Below are 14,632 nucleotides of genomic sequence, written 5' to 3'. Positions count from 1 at the left end.
CGCGCCGCGGGGGGGAATTGCACACACGCTGATGTTCTCGACGTTTCGAGTGGCGAGTGCGCTTTTTTTATTTGAACTGATCGCCTGTTTGGTTGCAACTGAAGCATCGCCGCCTCCCTCATATTCGCCTCCTGCGCTTTCATGCCGTTATGAGCCATGAGTCGCTGTCATCGCCTTCACAAAAGAGGAGCATTCAGGTCAATTATCATTCCATTCAGAATCATGCTACACTACTTAGATTAAGAAAAACACTTATTTGCCAACATGGTCCAAGAAGAGTAATATTTCTCTCACTGAGGCAAGCTTTCCCCGAGAATGCTTTATTGCTTTACTTATTCATGTTTCATTTGCAAATCCGTCTGTGAGTGTATGCATCCTTTAAGTATATACAGTATGTGCATGTTTGTGTGTGCATTCCCTTGCAAGTGTAGCTGATAACGCTAATCCTGTTTACTTCTCTTTTCCTCACTCCTCAGTATTTCAAATATACCTTCTCGACTTCAAGGCGTATTCACGGAGGAGAACGCGGCCCCTGCGATCCTGCACACACACACACACACACACACACACACACACACACACACACACACACACACACACACACACACACACACACACACACACACACACACACACACACACACACACACACACACACACACACACACACACACACACACACACACACACACACACACACACACACACACACACACACACACACACACACCACATACACACAGACATACCATGTATACATCACTTCAGGGGACATTACATTGACTTTCATGCATTTCCTGGAGACTTATCCTAACCTTAACCATAACCAACACATGCCTAACCCTAACCCTTACTCTAACCCTAAACCTAACAAAGTCTTCACCCTAAAATTAATGATTCTCATGGGGACCTCCAATTTGTCCCCATAAGGGAGGCGAGTCCCCACACGTGACTGTGTAAACAGATTTAGGTCCCCACAAGTATAGTAATGCTAGGCCACACACACACACACACACACACACACACACACACACACACACACACACACACACACACACACACACACACACACACACACACACCACACACACACACACACACACACACACACACACACACACACACACACACACACACCAGAACAAAGGGAGTCCCCCCCATATTTGATTCCCTCTCTGAATATGTAAAAACACAGCAGCAGCAGTAGAGTCAACGCTGAGAAATTACCAGAACTATCTGGGCCATTGACAGGCCTCCCCTGTGGTCAAATGGGCCGCGGCTGTGTTTGGTAACCCCCCCCACCCTGGTTTCTGTGGCTCTCCGTAGATAACCAGCAGGGGGGAGGAGAAGCACTCCGGAGAGCTCTGGGAATCAAGTTTTTAGAAATTCGGACTTGTGACTGTTGCCTTTAAAGACTTTTTTATTTTATTTAGCTCTCCCGAGTGAAGGGGGAAGTAATACATATGTTTTATTGCCAAAGAATAACACAATTCACTGTTTTGGAACTGTTGTGTGGCTCTCTCCTACAGTAGTTTTGTTCCTATGACTACATGCTTCCCGGCCTTTTTGCTCATGACCCACGTACCGTGTTAAATCTTAAAGCCTACTGGCCTTTTACAGTTTCTATAAATCTTCAAAAGAAAAAAAGTGGTATCCCTAATTGTTACTGGCCAGATACCAAAATAACTCTTTATAAATTAGACTACTGCATACCTTTTTTGTTTCTGTTTTGGGTAAACTAGCCCTTATATAAAGCAGCATGCAAATATGCTTTCAATGTGTTCTTATAAAGTTTTAAAACCCATTTGTTTTAAATATATAAGGAACAACATCAAGGTGAAGCATTAGCCACAAAACTCAAACTACTCCAGAGTAACAAAGGAAGATGATTGAGGGGAGATAGGTCTTTAAATGAAAGTATTTGACGAAGGAGGTGCTTTAGGGTAAACATCCTACGCAGGTGTTTCTGCTTGTTAGAATGCTTAGATGTTCCCGACCCTTTTAGGTGATGATATTTTTGAACCATTTGTGATTCTCCTGACCCGTTGGCACCGCCGCGGTCCCTTCTTGGCCCGCCACCGGCCTCAGGGGAGCTCCTGATTCACAGAAGCCATGGCCGCTCCTCAAACCCGTCGGCAGATGCTCCCTCTCCCTGCCTCGCCAGCCGGCAGCGTGCCTCTCTGACATGCCTGTGTGTCTGTCCGCCTGTCCATTCGTACGTCCATCTGTCCGTCAACAAGTCAACCCTGATTAGAAAAACGCACCGTGGCATTTCGAGGGGGCAGTAGGTGAGTTATTCACCTCCCTATAAGACATGCTAAGTCCTAGAAATAAAGTCTAAAATTAGTAAAATGAAGGTTCATGGAAGGCAATATGTTTCCATGAATCATTTATTGGTGTTTCAGTGCCCACATTGGCTGATGAATGATTGATGGCAACATGTTGCAGTGCTGAGCCATTTCCCTGTCTTTACACACTAAAAGTATGACTTTAGGTCAATTATAGGCCACAAGCATTAAAGCTGCACGATTTTATGTAAAAAAGGTTCGGATGACTTTCATTTGAAAAGGGTTGCTCGTATCGTTTTAGCATCAAACTATGGAGTATTAAGCTACTTTTAAATTGTTGTTTTGGTTTAAAAGCCGTTTTCTGGTTTCATATGAATATACAAGCCCTGGTTTAAATCCGAACATTTAAACTGTGTAGAATAATTAGTTTAAAAAAGAAAATTCTTATTTAGACGGAGCAGTTCAACATCATTAATAATTGAGGGTATTTTATCAGATTGCTTCTGCATCAAGTTGAAGCTCTTAGAAAATATTGTCACAGATTGTATACATGAGAAACTTTCTTCACAACACACACTTGGTAATGAATAAATCATAGCATTAATGGCTGCAAGTTTGTTTTTCTAGTGTGTGTTATTCCTCTTCTTGTGGCTGATGAACCCTGGAATGGGGCACCGGCCATCTGCGGTCCTGTATAAGTGTGTGTGTGTGTGTGTGTGTGTGTGTGTGTGTGTGTGTGTGTGTGTGTGTGTGTGTGTGTGTGTGTGTGTGTGTGTGTGTGAGCTGTGGTCCAGCGTCCACTGGGGAGGCTCGGCTGCTGCCCCACTTTTTCTCACTCTCATGTCGGACCGGGACCATCTGACGGGGCTAAAGACCGGTGTCACATGTCTTCATTTGGCCGCAGTTTCCCGCCGCTGCCAGAGCTCGGCGCTGCAGTTGTTTTCCAAAAATGCGCGGGGCAATCGATGATAATGAGGAAGGACATTTTAATTAGGACTGTCGCAACCTGGGGACGACATGCGGGCTCGCTCAGCGGGGGGGCAAGAGAGAGGACGAGGGTGTGGGGGGGGGGGTCTGGTCACCATCACACCTCCTTCTGGGAGTTTGACTGGTGAATGTCTCGCTGCATTTTTAAGGGGGAATTAAATTCAAATCTGCAGAGAAGGCTTTACGATGATGACATTTCATTAGTTTTTCAGATTTTTTAAACATTCTCGGCTCACCGTAAAATAATCTTTGACTGTTGCGAATTGAGTTCAACATTTAAATGGATTAAGACTGTTAAAACAAAGTATTTGACACCTGCTCCGACAAAAACGAGGTGTAGCGAACTGACCAGATTGGACAGATTTCACACAAAATATAATTGATAACATCTCTAATTTCCATGTCATATGACGCAAGGGCACAATTAACCTTTTTCTTCTGCAATGTAATATGTAAAGCGCTATTTTCCCCTGAATATCCTGAACATTTAATTTGATATCCTCTAATAACTACATGTGTTTATTTTAAACAAGAACCTGTTGTTAGAAAATTACACTTTTCCTGATCATTTCGAATAAAATGATGCTATTTAGTTTAGTTTAATGCCAGGCAGCGTACTATTTCTGTGAAGAGGAGTAAACATTGATGTTAATCTACACAGAGATTAACATCTTTAAGGCTTTAACTTTCAGAGGGCAAAGAAGCCAATGTGGACCCCTCTTTAAAAACTAGAGCACTGTCTGATCCAACTTCCTGTTAAGATGCACAAAATGAAAAATAAAACTATAAGAGACAGCTAATACTAACATTTCTGAATAATCATCATGCTTAATGCTGACATGCAGCCTTCAGATTCCCCTGCCATGCCTGCAGGTCACTTTAAGATATTTGCACATTGTGAAATCAAGTGATAAAATTATCTAAATTATATTTTCTTTAGCTTTAATGCAAGATGAAATGTGCAGGAAGCTGCCTGCAGAAAAGGACCGTTTTGAAAATGAAACTCATTAAACATCAAGTCATTTTTTTGTACATGTAAGAAAAGAAAACACTAGAAGAATTCCTATGAATTTCAAAAATAGGGCTGTTTGAAATTAAAAATTGATTATGTCATAGGGGATTTACATGATGATATGTATGAGGAGAGCCATCCTGCTCCACATTTACAGGTCTTTCAGTTCACACTGAGACAGAAAACAACTTCTAATGAGACGAAGAGAAGAATACACTTTCACTTGGAGATCGCAAAGATCACACGCAACCAGCAACAACACTATCCCTTTGTCTTGGAAATGTTGGTATATTAGACCAAGCAAGAAAATAAATCTTTCATGAACGTGAAAATGTGTACTTTATATGTGTGTACCAGATGAAAACAAAGCAATAAGCCCACTGCGACAGTATTTAATATTCATCCCCGAGCAAAGACTACACAAGGTGTGAGAAGAGAAGCCCGCGCAGAATCACCCCAAGAAATGCTAAAGTTGGGAATAACTGCATAAATGATGATGTGTGCCAGTAATCAAAGTGGCCTGGCCCTGTTCATGTGCACAAACAAAACAACAACAACTCCGAGTCCACGGCGCCACTTCTTCACCTTATGAAAAATGGAAAAAAATCTGAAAAAAGCCAATGGCTAGTCGCACGCAGCGCGCTAATCAACTACAGGCAACATCAGAAAGAATAGGTAATTTGAGACACAAAAAGAATAAGTAATTTGGGAGGCACATACCCAAGTGGCCAAATTATTTATGCCTAATGGAACGGGGGTGTGTGCATTCATTTGCAATTAACTGATGTGCTTTATTACCTGTCACTGGAAACGCTAATGCGGCTGAAAGTGGCGCTCTGCAACGCCTTTAATTACAGTCTTAGCTGAGGAGGCACTTCCTGCTGCAAGGAGGACACCTTTCCTGCGGTGTCTGTCTTCCTGCAAAGTTCGTGTTTGAACTCTCTACAGATGAGAAGGTGAAGGGGGGAAAAGCATCTGCTCTACACTTTCACTTTCTGTTACAGAAAGTCTCATTTATTTGATCCGTTTTAAACTGCTGAGCTCTTCCGTTGATTTGAAAACTGAAACTAGTGGGTGTAAATCCTTCAGAACTTATGCTTGGACTGCAGCGTTTTGCAAATGAAAGAAGACTATTCCATTTGTCTTTATGTGCTTGTATGCTCTTCATTTGGCTAGTAGCATCTTGAGCACAAGAAACAATATGATGCGTTCAATTATCTTATTTACAGGATGTTGGTAATGAAATGTATCTGCCGCTGTCTTAAATGTTGAACATGGAAACTCTTTCTCTGCTCAGACTTACATCTGCAAGCGTTCTTCTTCAAATATATGTAATGAGTGTAGGGGCGGTGTTGGCGCAGCGTAGCGTGGAAGTCGCTTGTGATTGGCTCCTTCCAGCCTGCGTACCCAAAGGAGGCTCCCTTAAGAGCAGATCTCCTGTTAAGTATGAGATCCCTGTGAGGAGAAGTGTTTGAAGGACTCTGGTTTCTTTAAATATACCGGGCTGTCTGGGGAATATAATGTCTTCCATATATAATTAAGAAGAATACGACGTTAGAGGGTTTATGTGTCTTGGTGCCGCACCTAATGGCTGCAGCGGCTTTATTTAGAAACTCTCTCATGGATGGACAACATTTACATAGTAGATTGTATTCCCCTAAGAGATGCTCTCATACAGAAACTCTAAGAATATAGAGAGCAAAAACAGAAGAAGCTCCTACATGGATATGATTGGAAGAAGGTCAAAGGTCATGGAGAACACACAAAAGCGCAGAAAAAAGAAAAACGTCATGATCTCTTTCCAATTATTATAATTATCACCGTGGTTGGACAAAATACAATATTTCTTCAAATAGTTTGAGGCACTAAGAAGAACTGCAAGAGTTCAAATGTGCAGAAAAAAATGCATCCGCTGACCGTAAAAGCAGGAAATAAGAGGGAATTGTACAGAAAGGTACGAGAAAACGAAAATATAGTGCATTACTTACAAAGAGATACACATAGAGGCTGAAAAGATTAAGTGACAATAGCCGCTTTCACACCAAGTACTTTTCCGTACTTAATTCCCAGCACTTAGTACCCCCATGGAACTAAGAACCGATCACGTTCACACCGGAATAAGTCCCTGAGGGAAGATCACGCAAATGAAGCCGTTAACGTCACTTCTTCTTCTTCTGCTTTGGGTTTACTGGCAGGCCGCAAACAACTTCACGGCGTATACTGCCACCCGAAGTCCCCGGCCGGAAGTCCCCGGAGTTGGGGACTAGCCTTCCGAGTAAATCGCCAGAACGCCGACACCTCCTCTCAGCGGCGCCGGATTCATTTCAGAAGTGGGGGGGCCAAAAAGTGCGTGTGTATGTGACATACTTGTCAACCCTCCCGATTTTCGCGGGAGGGTTGACTGGTGTTTGACTGAAGTAAGCTCTGTGAAAAGTTCCAGTTATTAACTCGGTATTTACAAAGCTGTCATCTCCACATTTGGAGAAAGTTACAAGCCGTTTGACAGCATCACATCTGCATATTTCACAGAAGGCTCGTTTAGTGGTTTTGCAAATAATTAACCACTCTCTGTTTTTGTACCATTCTGCATTGAAGTACCTTCTCTTTGCCCAAATAAGCTTTTATTGGCCGTCACAATGTCCCGACAACAAACCTCCATGCAGTCGGAACCAGCCTGTTTCGGTTCAACGATGCCGGCGGCGGTTTTGACAGCCTCTGCGGCCGCAGAGCTGCTGCTGGGGTTCATCTGGCTGCGCTGGTTCTATGGTTGAAGGACCAGGCTCCGGAGCTGGCTCTATGGTTGAAGGACCAGGCTCCGGAGTTGTGGATGTCAGGGATGTGACATTCAAGTTGTTGAATTTCAGTTTAGTTTGACTGTATTTTGTTTTCTTATGCGCCGGTTCTTCTGACATGTTTGCAAGTTTATCTATCTAGGTTAACGGCTGACACACACTGAACAACGTAACACATAACGTAAACAACGTAACAAATAAACACATCTAAGCTTTGTTATTGGTTGTAATGTACATGGATACATTTGAATGGTGTGACAATGTCCTATTTGATTGGATTACAATGTACATATTCTTCCTGATATGTCTGCCTGCTGTATTTTACCTAATGCAAAGTGACCTGCTGCTCCATCGAAATCAGTCGCATTGACCCGAAGACGTGTGTGTGTTTGTGTATTTTTGCGTTTGTTTCCCGGGGAAAACACTCACGAGAAACACCGGCTGTTGTTATGCTTGCTGTGACGTTAAGTTACTCCGTTCTCCGCTTGTAATTATGCCGTTAAAAGCTTCAAAGCTGTATTTATCATCTGAATTTGCCGAAACAAGTTTAATATTCTGAAAGCCAAGACTTTGTTTATTTGAAATCAGATGAAAACAAACTGTAACGGACCCTGCGGTGTTATCTATGATTACTATGCCTTACATTCATAATGTCAGCGGAGGGAGGGGAAGCGGCGCTGTGGAAGAGCAGAGTGGCGAGTGAGAGGCGAGCTGTGTTCTTCCCTTTACAAGCTTCACAAATGCCTGTAGCTAATGAGATTGAATATAACAATCAAAAATAACAAAATATACACAGCTATATCAGATGGCGTTCTTTTTAGATGCGACTTTAGAGAAGAGGGGAATTATTGCGCGGCATCTGCTGCTGCGAAAATGTGAGGCAGGGCTGAAAGTGGGGGGGCCAATGGCCCCCCGCTTCCGGCGCCCTTGCTCCTCATTACTCCAGCGCTTCAATATTTTTTTTTGTGTTACCATAAGTTATTCTCTCTTCGTTGTGCGCGGGGCTAATGCTAATGCTAATAATGCTAATGCCAGCAAATACAATGGCGGCTTCAAAATACTTTTCCGAGCTTTACGGGGCGTGGTTTGCAATTCGCCCAGCCAATCAGCCAAATTGGAACTTTTTTCTCCCCAGGAAAGTACCACCCCTCTAGCAGGGACTAAAAAGGGGGTAAAAGTTCTCATGAACTAAGTTCTCTTTTTGGTGTGAATGCTAAATCCCAGGAACTATCGGAACTAAATGGAAAAAGTACGGGGAAAAGTACTCCGGTGTGAAAGCGCCTAAGGTGAAAAAGTCACTTTTCAGAAGTCACATTAAACACTACGACATACAGTACTGATTGACGCATTCAGCTGTAATGTCCAATAGAAAGGGTTCTACACTGCAAAACCTCAAAGCCAAATCACAACAAATCAACCCAAATGTACGCAAACTAACTGTTTCAATTAACAACAAATCTTCTGTTGCAGCGCCTGATTTAGGATCACGTCTTTCAGACATATCCCCTTCCTGTCCATGTGTCTCTCAGTCCGAGTCACCACTGAGTATAGTCAAACTTCAGCAGAGCACCAGGGGGTCCATCGGCAGGAAACCAGCGCTAATTGTGCTAATGAGCTTGTTTGGAGAAGCCCTCATGTCTCCCTCCGCTTCCCCTCAGCGCCACGAGCGGCCATCTGACTTCCAGAGAATCGGGTTAAGTGAGACACACTCGGGATGGGCCGATCTGACGGGCCCCGGTTAGAGGTTTGGTGTGCGGCGTGAATCCATCACCAGTAATAAAGCTCTTTGACACAGAGGCCTGTTCTCATCCATCATCGCTCATTTAAGACACAAAGTTTGGCTCGGGCCTGACAGAAGTGAGGGATTATTGCCATTAGAGGCAGATCTTTTGTTTTGATGGCCCCTCTTAATGGGGTTGCATTAAGGGGAAGTCCTAGGGGCCAGTTTTTGGGTGATTAAGCAAGCAACACATTTACAAGTCTCTAATTGAGAGAACAATGCCAGGAACCTACCGAGTGCAGAGCTGTAATGAACTGAGGCTCCCTGAACTAGCTTCATGATTAGCCAACGTTGCGGCTCGTGAGTACGCATCAACACGCTCTCCCACTTCCTCCCGAGGAAGAGGAAGAGGAATTCCTGCACATGATGGGAAGCAGACACAGCGAGCCGAAGAGGGCTACAGATTTGTTGATTAAAGAGACAATTTGAGTCTAATTTAACACAATGTGCCAAATCATGTCAACCTGTAACATATTAGTTGGTGAGAAGATGCCGTATATTCACATAGGGAGTCATTATTTTATGTTTTATCATTTATTAATGACATTTTGGGGAATGACTGATAATAAAATACGCTACAGATGGTCTTTAAACCGTGGAATATTGGGAGCAAACTGACGGGGAGGTTGTAAAATGAGAAATTGAAGAAAATGATTTATTGTGAACTATGTTGTTTGTCTTTCTCACTCACCAAGCTCAGTGCTCAAATATTTCTAGAATAAAGTGGTGTCCTTTAATACATTTTACACGGCCTATTTTGGTTTTTGCTACTTGCCTTATGACATTTTTCGAACTAAACCAAGTTTTGAATCACCCTCCCATGAAAATCGTGCTTTCTTATTGATTATTTATTTGCATGTATAAGCTTTACTTTGACATTAAAAGTCTGTTTTTAGATTTATCTGCTGAAGGTGTAAAGTCTTTAAACTCGAAATGGTACTTTATGTCGTTTACCTACAAAATAATTTGGAAGCCATCCAATATGCATCTTACATACAAGTTAGGTGGGAAATTGAAGTCAAAAAGGTTCAAACTTTTTTTTTGACACTGTTACGGTAAAGTCCAAGTTGAATGAGTTTAAAATGGCGCTTTATATACAAACTGTTGCTTAAACTTTTGTATGTCTCAATATAAAATCAGGTATATTCTGGCAGTAAATGTCCAGGCTTGTATTCATTTTTGAAAATATACAGTTGAAACTTAATATAAGTGCCTATAACTATCCGTTCAAAGTTAATACATTTGTAAGTTAAGAATCTTTTTGTCTATGACTAACTTATTAAACTAAGTTGTCCACTGAATAAAACCTGTTCATGTTCTTTGGTGATAAAGGAAGCGTTCCTCTGCCCTTGCCTCTGTCACACTGCAGTGGAATCAGGTTAAGTGGAGGGTGTTTCCTGCGCTGTGATGTCACATTTCACTGAGGCTCTGTATCTCAGGTTGTTGTGTGCCGTCTCGTGCCCTAATTAGAGGAAGTAGAAAAAAACGCTCGGCAGCCAAATGAAGTCACCTGAGATGAAGGACACATCCTCTGTGCCAGGAGACGCTTCACATTTGATTTTTTATTTATATGTCTGCGTTGTGCAATACTCAGGGAGAAAAGAAGTGGGTCAATGAACAGATTTGCAGAACTTTGAAACATCCGTGTTGTCTGTGTGTCTCTGGTTAAACATAGTTTTGTATCCGATTCCCCAGTGCCAATTACTCATTAAAAATGTTTAACAACATTTTAATTGAAGAATTAATTACCTTCGGCTGGGCAAAATCCTCCTAAATTTCATCAGGGGAGTCATCAAATGTGCAGAGGAGCAGCCGTGGATAAAGTGTCGGAGAGTGGGTGGTGGGTGTAGGAATATTACATCAGTGTAGCGTAGTCCATTGTGAGTCAACGGGCGAGACGCACGTGATAATTCATGAGTAAACACATCGGTGAGTAAAGCGCTACGATGTTCCTCGCGACGTGTGACTTTAGAAACTGCAGCTCGCAAAGTCTCTGCCAAAACCAACACCATTCACAGCCTCTGCATTATTTATAGCTTTTGACTTTGTAACAAAAAAAGACAGGGGGACACAAATGTTGAGAGAACAGGTCTCAGAAAATGACCTTGTAAAGTGCCAAGAGCGTGTCCACATTTAGGATATCCACTCCTAAATCATGTGGAGTGGTAAATGGAGAGACTTAAAATGCTGTCTCATTTGGATAAACTAGCCGCATTACTTTAGCCAGAGAGGATGGAGCATGAGTGGAGCTTCCTTTTGGAATATTAAAACATAAATCTTTAGCTTAATAGTGTTGCTTTAATAAGTAGTCTTCATTATGACTTCCCTGCTAGCTCTTTTGTTTGCTGAGTCCACTTAGTTGCTTAAAATATTTGGATTTAATAAGATGTAACCAAATGCAAGAAAGGCAACAAATAACTTTAGCCTGAGGGATGAGTGTAGTCCGAAAAGAGTGTGGATACGGACATGTTTATAGGTATTGGTGGGCGAAGACTCAATTAAAGCTAATAGTTGAGTCTAGCTTTTTCTCGAACCTATAATATGTAGGTGATATTGAATGCTATTTAGTAAATAGTCTTAATCTTTTCATCTATTTTTCATTTCATGTCTCGTACTTTTAGTATTTTAGTCAGTGTATATGTCACCGGCAAGAGGATCTGTCCTTTTCTTTTTTCCTGCTTTCTTTGCTCTGTTAAAGGTTTCATTCTAAAGCGATAGGGGGTCATAACCCGCAGAGAGTCATTCTATCACAAATGATATACATTTGTGCTTGATTATTACTTAATGTATCAAAACAGGAGATGCTTTTACACTGAATATGAAAGTATATGTTTAAATGGAGCGATTGTGCTCAGTAATGGCCCTGCTCCTCCTTTAACTGTTTGGATTGACAACAATTTCCCACTAATTTAACATCCTTTGTGTAGCTCCGTGCTTTAGCTGAGGGTAAACCTTGTGACTTGCACCTCTCCCCCCTCCCTTTGTCTGTCTCCTCTTTCTCTCCTTGCCTCCTATTTAGCCCGTGCATTTGATTAGTTAATCGCGCCCCCGCCCCCCCCCCCCAGTCCTCAGGTGGAGGCAGAGCTCGGGCTTCTCATCCAGCCAAGCTGTTCTTTTGGAAGGGAAAGGAGGCAGCTGTGTTTACAGCCCGGGTCCTGGCGTACATTTAGCAGAATCTATTATTCATATCGCTCAGTATCAGAGCGAGATCTCCAGCCACCTGTCTCGCTGACAAGCTCGCCCCCTTTTGTGGCTCTTTCCGTTCGGAGCAAATTACGCTCGTCTTGATGAATTGAGTTTTTATGAGCGTTGCTGTAGCGCCTGGGCATCCTCGCGCCGAGCCAGGGACCATCAGGGGCCCCGGAGAGATGTCTCTAGTTAATGGGCAAACGTTTGGAAGAATGTAGACTCAGGAAGGGGGAAATGAGAGTGGTTTCTACCTAGAAATCAGGTCTTCTGTCAGGCTGATTTCGGTCCAATGATGTCCCTACACCTGTCAGTGTTTGTTTCCCTTCCCCTCTTATTGTTTCTCCTGATCTGACAGAGTGAGCAGCAGGAACAAAGGAGCTACCTGATGAGTCTGCCGGCAATCTCTCTCCCTCCTTTCACTCTGTGTGAACATTTTTAATTAACAGGGAGGTGCGTTAACTCCATGATAAGCACCCCCGATAAGTTATAACATGATTCATAATTTATAAAGATTTTTGCTTTCATCTTCGCTAGTTTGCATAAAACTAATTATGTCGTAAATGGTATTCATTACAAAATATATTTTTCTCTCTTTTTCCTCACGGTGCCCGGCTACTGAGCGTTGCAGTGGGACGCTAGCATGCAGAGAAGAAAGGCAATGATGAGTTGTTAGAGGCGGTGTCAGGGGCAGACCTGCCTCTCTGTTTGTGCTCCACCAGCACATTATGCAGCTTTGCATTCATTATGCCAACTGCTACAAACCGCAGCACCGACCGACGCTGAGGTAACACTTAACCTGCTCAATGCAGGTAAACGCCATCAGAGGCAATTACATTTTCAATGTTTGACATGGAGCGCAAAACAAAGAAGAATACATTAATTTGACATCTCTATTTGCTTATACAGTCTTTTAGTAATCTTTCGGTATAATATCTTCCTGTGATTCAGGTCATCTATTTCTATTTGTTGTTGTTTTGCATAATGTTGGGGGTTGGGGGAAATATATTTATATATTAATATTGCCATATCCATAATTATTGACATTTTAATATGAAAAGTTGGCATCTTTAAAGAGGGCTTTTCCCTTTTCTGAAGTGTGTTATTTAGGTTTGTGTGCATGTAAATGGTCTGCAAACGCTACAATCCCAAAGTTCCCTCCATTTTAGCACTTTGTTTTCTTCCACGACATAGTGACATCACTACGTAACACGTGCGCTTCTATTAGGGACATCTCTAAGCAGTAGACCAATCAGAACAGAGCAGGCCAGCTAACCAATCAGTGCAGACTGAGCTCTGGTTTCAGACAGAGGGTGAAAAGAGAGAATAAAGACCTTTTTTTAAGTCAAAGTATGGAGACATGTCACAGTAGATCTGTTACCCGGAAATTAGCATAATAGGGCCCTTTAAAAATCAGGCTTTAATAGGCTTGGCATGAAAATCCTACCTGCAGACTGTTTACGTCCTGACACAGGTTGGTAAATAGCAGTCTTGTGGCTTTCTCTGTGACATAGTCTTCCCTCCCATCCCTGAAAAGAAACAACAAAACAATTTGAGTTTAGAAGAAGAAAAAAAAGAAAAGTAAGATGTATAAATAAACATGGCCAAACACATTGCCTGCCTCGCGAGTTTGTTTTCAATTCCCATTCGATTAAAGTGTCCCTGCAGGAGCCGACGAGGTTGGGTACGGGGTGAGGTGCACAGACATAAATCAAAGCAGTCCAAGGAATAGTAATCCTTGCTGAACATTTTGGACTGATTGATATAAATAACATTGTCCTCGCCATCTGTCCAAAGAGGGACCTTTCCAGTTAGTGTTGAGCGGCAACGGCAGAATAATTAATGAATGGTGTCCTTTGTGCCGGTAATAAAGAGGAGACAAATTATGTTATAATCCAACTGCTGCTCGTTTGTCACAGCCAAATAAAATGTCAAATAAAAGTGAGGGGCCACAGTGTTTGTTTAATGGAGTGCAAGCTACCTGCTCCAGTGTGACAGCAGGGGGGGAAGGCTGTAAAAGCCGTTTGGATTCCAGTTTGCAGGAATCTTCCGCTCTGTGCTGTGTGCTGATTATGCGCTGCACATTTAACAAATGTTCACAAACACAAATGAAGAGTTCTGGTCCAAAATGGCTCTCATGTCCATTCTGGAGTGAGATCATGACCTGAAAATGATAATTCATTTGTAATCAAATGTAAAATGTCCAATCTGTCCGTTTCACAGTGATGCTAGTTTTAAAAGATGAAATGGGTCAAATATAAATTAACACCTAAAGTAGTTTGTCTTGGAGATCTAAATCCCAAATTCAAATAGGTTTGGCTATCTATAAATAACATTAAAACATATTTTCACTTCCATGGAATTTTTTTTTTACAAAATGAGTAAGCCGTGGGTTCAAATATCTTGGTGACCAACTGACAGATGACCTGAATGAATGATAGAGATATTTATTGATAATGTTCTGGTACCCCTTTGTGGTTTTGGCCTTTCAGAATAGGGGTCAAAAGTCCCATTGTTCCCCTAAAGTCCTGTGACCACCAGTCTTAATAAATACCAATAGGTGGACTTTCTTTTTCCAGAGTTCTAG

General features: G+C 42.2%; 1 long non-coding RNA gene across 1 annotated transcript in view; it reads right to left on the bottom strand.

Annotated features, from left to right (window-relative positions):
• Positions 1-13,576, bottom strand: part of LOC117539372 — a 41,495-nt gene extending 27,919 nt beyond the window's left edge. Inside the window, exon 1 of the long non-coding RNA XR_004567992.1 lies at positions 13,493-13,576. This is a non-coding gene — a long non-coding RNA (uncharacterized LOC117539372). The remainder of the gene's footprint in view (positions 1-13,492) is intronic.
• Between the last annotated feature and the right edge of the window lie 1,056 nt (positions 13,577-14,632).

Source organism: Gymnodraco acuticeps, unplaced genomic scaffold (genome assembly GCF_902827175.1).
Source record: "Gymnodraco acuticeps unplaced genomic scaffold, fGymAcu1.1, whole genome shotgun sequence".
In the NCBI taxonomy this organism is placed as follows: Eukaryota; Metazoa; Chordata; class Actinopteri; order Perciformes; family Bathydraconidae; genus Gymnodraco; species Gymnodraco acuticeps.
This window is presented reverse-complemented; position numbering and strand designations above follow the sequence as displayed.